This window comes from Muntiacus reevesi, chromosome 5 (genome assembly GCF_963930625.1).
Source record: "Muntiacus reevesi chromosome 5, mMunRee1.1, whole genome shotgun sequence".
Classification (NCBI taxonomy): domain Eukaryota; kingdom Metazoa; phylum Chordata; class Mammalia; order Artiodactyla; family Cervidae; genus Muntiacus; species Muntiacus reevesi.
The window spans coordinates 42,117,913-42,124,624 of NC_089253.1; the positions used below are offsets into that span (position 1 = coordinate 42,117,913).

Consider the following 6,712-nt stretch of genomic DNA (forward strand, 5'->3'; position numbering starts at 1 on the left):
GACCCACGTGGCCCCCAGACTGGCCCTCTCCCCACCGTCCCACCCCAGGGGCTTCCACGCCTGAGTGATTGCCGTCGGAAACAGGAGGGAAAACAGACCAGCACACGAGGGGTGGGGGTGGGGGGTGGAGCCCTTAGACAGACCAACCCTGCAGTGACCCCTGGTCATCTGGGGGGCGGAGGGACACTCCAGCAGTTGAGTCTAGGACCGTCTCAGCATGGCTCCCCTCCACCGCCACCACCACCATGTCCCACCCCCTGCGAAGGCAGGTGATCTAGCTCGGGGGGCCTCCCAGGCTAGGCAGGAAAGGAAGTTTCCAGAAAACCTGGGCTGGGGGAGGAGTCCTGGGGACAGCAGTTGCCCACCGCAGAGGACTGGCTGCCTGTGGACCCTTCCCGGCATGGTGGAGGCCACCTTGGGGGCCCTCAAGCAACCCAGAAGCACAAATTGGTGGTTTGGGGCCACGCCCAGCTGGGCTGGCATCCACGAACCTGGAGAGTTGGCTATGGCAGCACCACGGCCTAGGCCCCGCTCCTCTCCCAGGGTCCCCGTCCTCTTCCCCTGACAGGCCTCTGCTCAGGGCCAGCCCCTGATCAGACCCTGCAGCACAGCCCCTCTACGGGAGCCTGGTTCTTGGAGCACAATCCTGTTCCGCTCACCTCACCTCCCTGTTTTCCCTGGAGTACCCTTCCCCTGCACCCAGTCACCCCTATAACCCGGGGTTCCTCCTCAGGGCCCCACTTTGAGTCCACCTTCCCTAGTCTCCGCTCCTGGCCCCTGACATCTGTGTCCACCTCTCAGCCACGCACACACCTCTCATCCCCCCCCCGCCCCCCGACTTCTCTGCTCTTCGCCTACCCGATGACCCACGGGGCTCGGGGCTGCGGGGCATCCGAGGGGCCTCAGCCCCGGCCACAGCCTCTTGGACGATGCCCTTGCTCTGCCAGGGAGGCCCCTGCTTCCTCCACCACTGGGGCCTGGCCCAGGGGACACCATCCCTCCCCCAAGGAGGCGAGAGTAGTCCCTTCCCTTCCAACTGGGGCTTCCACCCCCTCTCAGGAGCCGGTGGGGGAGGGAGAAGGCAGAGAAGATGCAGATAAAATAAAAGGTATGAAATGGAAGGTCTTCTCTCGTGCATTTCTGGGTGGTGGGTTCGAGGCCACCACAACAAACACAGTGGGCCAGGCAGGGTCTTGGGGGGAGTGTACCAGGGGTGGTGGTGGCTGCAGCACCCCAGGAAAGGGTGAGCTCCCTGCCCGGACTGGGGCCTCTGAGATTGAGGTTTGAGTTGCTCTGAGTAGCTGACTCCAATCCACTGGCATCTGGATCATTTCCAGGGGACTATCCAAGTGGCCCCTCTTCCAGCCCAGCAGGCGTTTCCATTCTGTTGCTGGGTGTGCTGAAGACTAAGGGAGGGGTGCTGTGCTTAGTCGCTCAGTCCTGTCCGACTCTTTGTGACCCCGTGGACTGTAGCCCACCAGGCTCCTCTGTCCATGGGATTCTCCAGGCAAGAATACTGGAGTGGGTTGCCATACCCTTCTCCAGGGGATCTTCCTCACCCAGGGATCAAACCCGAGTCTCCTGCATCTTCTGGATTGGCAGGTGGATTCTTTATCACTGAGCCTCCTGGGAAGCCCAGATAAAGGGCAGCCTTTTTTAGTCCATGCAAAGGCACCATGAGAGTGCTAAGGGTGGGTGGGATTCTCCCAGGCAGAGATGGGTGGAGGGTGTCCTGGACAGTGGGAGCTACCCACACAAAGGCTTGACTGCCAGGCATGAAGTAGGGGTCGAAGCAGAGCTGTGGAAGAGGTGGCAGAGCTTTCAACATCAATGACAAGAATTTGCCAGTAAACTGGGGCAACCATGGAAGGTGGTCAAGCAGGAAGTGATAAGCTCAGTGCTGCACATTAGATTTTTAGCAAAAGTCTAGCTGCCTGCTGTTCACCTGGGGAGGGTGAAGTTAGAGGCCAGAGCTTTCCTCATACGTCAGCCCACTGCCTCGCAGGGAGTGAAGTCCATCCTTTGTTCAGAAGCAACTTAGATGGAAAATTCCACGGTCCCCAAACATTCAAGGAGGCTGCAGCAGGTTGTGGGCCAACGTGTAGCTCCAGCTCCCCCACACTGTCCCCCTCTTCCACTGTCCTGCTCTAACACATCAGCCACCAACGGCCCATAGTCACTATCCATTCTCCTCCCCTCCTCAACACCAGAACCTCAGTTTTACTTTAGATGGCGATGAGCTCAGCTAAAAGGCAACATTTCCAGACTCCCTTGCACATATGGTGTGGCTGTGTGACTTAATTTTAGGGTATGAGATGTAAGCAGAAGGTCTTGGAAGGAATTTCTAAAAATGCTCCTCGAAATGGAAACAATATTCGTGAAGGCTAGTTCTGTCCTCTCTGCTTCATCCTGCCTTCAGCCTGGAAGGCAGATGTGATCGTTGTAACTCCAGTAGCTACTTTGGATCAGGAGGTTAGAGAATTGGGTTTGAGAATTGGAGCCCTGTGCTGAGGATAATAGAACAAAATAGAACAAAAAGGCCCTGGGGAGTTGCCGCTGTTGCTGCTTGTGTTGAGTACAGAACCGCAGCCAGACATGGGGCTGGAGGACGAGCAAAGGATGCTGACCGGTCTGGAGATCCCAAGGAGGAGGAAGAAGAGGAGGAAGAATTAGTGGATCCTCTAAAAACAGTGAGAGAGCAATGCAAGCAGCTGGAGAAATGTATAAAGGCTCGGGAGCGGCTAGAGCTCTGTGATGAGCGTGTATCCTCCAGATCACAAACAGAGGAGGACTGCGCAGAGCAGCTCTTTCACTTCTTGCACGCAAGGGACCACTGTGTGGCCCACAGACTGTTTAATATCTTGAAATAAGTGTGCAGATTTGTTCACCCCAGCCTTCCTCACTTGTGCATTGGGATATTTCTTCATGGTCTTGAACATGATGTTTATTTGTGTAACTAAGTTCATGTGAATCTCAAGGATTTTGGCTTAGGCAAGTAATTTCTGTGTAATTATCAGTGATTTCATCTTAATAAAGTCCAGTGATCAGCAAAATAAATAAATAAATAAATAAAAGACCCTGGGAAGACAACAATTCCCTGGTTGTCCAGTGGTTGGAATTCCAAGCTTCCCTGGCTGGGGAACCAGGATCCTGCATGCTACATGGTGTGGCCAAATAAAACCAACCAAACAAAAAAAGATCCTGGGCTTCTGATGACATCATGGGTATATCCATATCATCCCTGGGTTGCCTATTTCCAGACCCTCTCAGTGAAAAAAAGAAGCAAACTGTTAGTTTGTTTAAGTGAAACTGTTAATTTGTTTAAGTAAACTGTTAGTTTGTTTTTTCTTGTCTCTATTACCAGCAGCTTACATTATTGTCTATCTACTGCTGCAACAAAGATTACACTAAAACTTAATGGTTTAAAACATCAATAATCAGTCTTCTCTGGTGGCTCAGTGGTAAAGAATCCATCTGCCAATGCAGGAGACGTGGGTTCGATCCCTGGTCTGGGAAGACCCCACATGCCATGGAGCAACCAAGCCCGTGAGCCATAACTATTGAGCCTGTGCTCTAGAGCCCAGGAGCTGCAGCTGCCGAGCCCGTGTGCCGCAGCTGCTGAAGCCCGCCCGCCCTAAAGCCTGCACTGGGCAACAAGAGAAGCCAGCACAATGAAAAGCCTGCACACCGAAAAAGGAGAGTAGCCCGGCTCACCGCAGCTAGAGAAAAGCCGGCACAGCAAGAAAGACCCAGCACAGCCAAAAATAAACAAATAAAATTATTTTTAAAAATCAAGAATCATTATTATCTCTCCTGATTTCTGTGGGTCACACATTCAGACACGGCACAATGAGGATGGCTTATCTTTCTTTATTCCATGACATCTAGGGCCTCTGCTGGAAGAATCAAAAGCCAGGAGTGGAATCATCCAAAAGAACATTCACTCACGTGTCTGGCAGTTGATGCTGGCTGATGGCTGAGGGTCTAATTAGGGCTATTGGCTGGAACACCCAAAGAGGGCATCTCCAAACTTGGGCTTCCTTATTGCTTGGCGGCTAGGGTCCAAGGACAAAGTCACCAAGAGAGTGGAGGCTGTATTGCTCTTTGCCATCTCGCCTTCGAAGTCAAATACATCACTCCTGCCCCTTTCTATCGGTTAAACCTATTTCAAAGGTCCACCAGCTTCAAAGGGAGGGAATGTAAGACCCTCACCTCTCCATGGAGGCTCGTCACCATCACATTGGAAGATTAGCATGTGAGGTGGGAGATATATTAGCGGCCATCTTCAAAAATGCAATCGAGGGACTTTCCTGGTGCTCAAGTTGCTAAGACGCTGTGCTTCCAAAGCAGGGGGCACAGAGTCAATCCCTAGTCAGGGAGCTAGATCCCACATGCCATGATAAAGATTGAAGATCCCATGTGCTGCTGCTAAGTCGCTTCAGTCGTGTCCAACTCTGTGTGACCCCCTAGACGGCAACTCACCAGGCTCCCCCATCCCTGGGATTCTCCAGGCAAGAACACTGGAGTGGGTTGTCATTTCCTTGTCCAATGCATGAAAGTGAAAAGTGAAGTCGCTCAGTTGTGTCTGACTCTTAGCGACCCCATGGACTGCAGCCTACCAGGCTCCTCCGTTCATGGGATTTTCCAGGCAAGAGCACTGGAGTGGGGTGCCACTGCCTTCTCCATATGCTGCAACTAAGACCAAATAAATAAATTAAAAAATGCAATCAGCCAATGACTCAAACGCCATTCCTAACCAATCAATGTCTATAAACTGGTCTGCAAAATGAGCACCAACAGATATTTTTTTTTGGCCACACCTCAAAGCCTTTAGGGTTGACCAGGGATTGAACCCAGGCTCCCCAGCAGTGAAAGTGCTGAGCCCTAACCCCTGGACTGCGAGGGAATTTCTGAACACCAACCATTTTATAATGCTTGTTTCAGGGAGAAGGTGGTGGTATATGAGATGTGGGCCTACTGGGAGCAGCATGACATGCTTTGGTCATTTATTGGGACCCTCTGGCCTACAGCAGATTAAATACGGACTCAAATTCTGCAGTGCCTCCCATCGAGAGGTGGAATCTATTTCCTCGATCTTTGGATCTGGGCTGGCCTATGACTTGCCTTGACCAATAGACTGTGGCAGAAGTCAGGCTGCACCACTTGGAGGCCGGGCTGCTAGAGGGCTTGCAGCTTCCACCTACACTCTCCTGGAGCCCGGAGACCACCATACAGTGAAGATGCCCAGCCTGACCTCCTGACAGGTGAACGGTCACACGCCCCGGCCAAGGGCCAGCATCAGCTTCCAGATACAGGAGTGAGGTCATTTCAAACAGGTCAGCCCCAGTGGAGCCGCAGTGGACTGTAGCCCCAAGAATGCCCCCCAGCTGAGACTAGCAGATGAACCAATGAACTGATCCCAGCCCACACTGTTGACCTACAGACTGGTGAGAAATAAGGAATCCTTGTTTCAAGCCACTACGTTCTGGAGTGGTTTGTTGCATGCAGTGAATAACTGATACAGACCCTGAACCCAGTTCCATCTCTTTCTTTCTTTCTTTCTAGTTTTTGGTCACACCATGCAAGATCTTAATTCTTCCACCAGGGATCAAACCTGTGCACCCCGCAGTGAAAGTTCGGAGTCTTAACCACTGGACTACCACATCCACCTCTTAATGGAGAGTCACTGGACAGCTCCCCTCCACTGGTCTGGTGTGTTTTGTTCATATGTTTGGACTTTATGAGGGCCAACAGTGAACCAGGATGCTCCATTCTAAACCATTCTCAAAAGGAGAATAATGGCTGAGGATGGGGACCATAGATTTGTCCCTAAATCCCAGAAGCCTCTGTCTCTGTTCTATGATGGAGAGAGAGAGAGTGATGCCACACGCTGCGGCAGAGAAAGGGTGCTTGAGAGACTTCCCTGGTAGTCCAGTGGCTGACTCTGCACTCCCAATAAGGGGGCCTAGGTTCGATCCTTGTTTGGGCAGCTAATTGCAACAAAGATCCAAGATCCTGTGTGCCACAACTAAGACCCAGCACAGCCAAATAGAAAAATATATATATATTAAAAAAAAGAAAGAAGATGTCTGATCGTCACCCCCTCCAACCCTGCTCCTCTCTATCTTTTCCATCTCAGGAAATAGAGTCAGCACTCTTGCTTAAAAACTTGACACTTGTATAGCAATCTTTTTCTTGTTTTTTCTTTTTAACTTTGCATTCATTATGTAAAATTTCAAGCACCGCGAAAGTAGAGAGATTAGTGCAACAGAGCCCTTTGTCTCCAGCGCCAAGCGTCACAGCCATCACTCTTATTTCACCCACACACATCCCCCCCCCACTTCTACCCCCTCCAACTGGAGTATTCTGAAGATCCGGAAGTTGTATTAATAGCATTTGATCCATGAACACCTCCCTCACCCCTGTCATGAAATCTACATCCAGGATCCTGCCTACAGCACATCTCTCTAAACAGCCCCCAGGCCTGTCCCAGCCATCACCCTGCTCCAGGTCCCCTCAGGGCATCCTCCTCCAGCGTCAGCCTTGGACTCCAACAGACCTCCCCTTACTCGCATGTCCTCCAGCCCACGCAGAATCACCTTAATATGTAAACCCAATCACATCTCCACCATACTCAAAATAAACCAGGGCCAGGACTTCCCCGGCGGTCCCGGTAGTGAAGACTGCATTTCCAATGTGAGGGGCACAGGTT

General features: G+C 51.8%; 1 pseudogene; it reads left to right on the plus strand.

Moving 5' to 3' along the window:
• Window positions 1–2,595: 2,595 nt before the first annotated feature.
• On the plus strand, window positions 2,596–2,881 carry LOC136169792 (cytochrome b-c1 complex subunit 6, mitochondrial pseudogene; annotated as a pseudogene).
• Window positions 2,882–6,712: the final 3,831 nt, after the last annotated feature.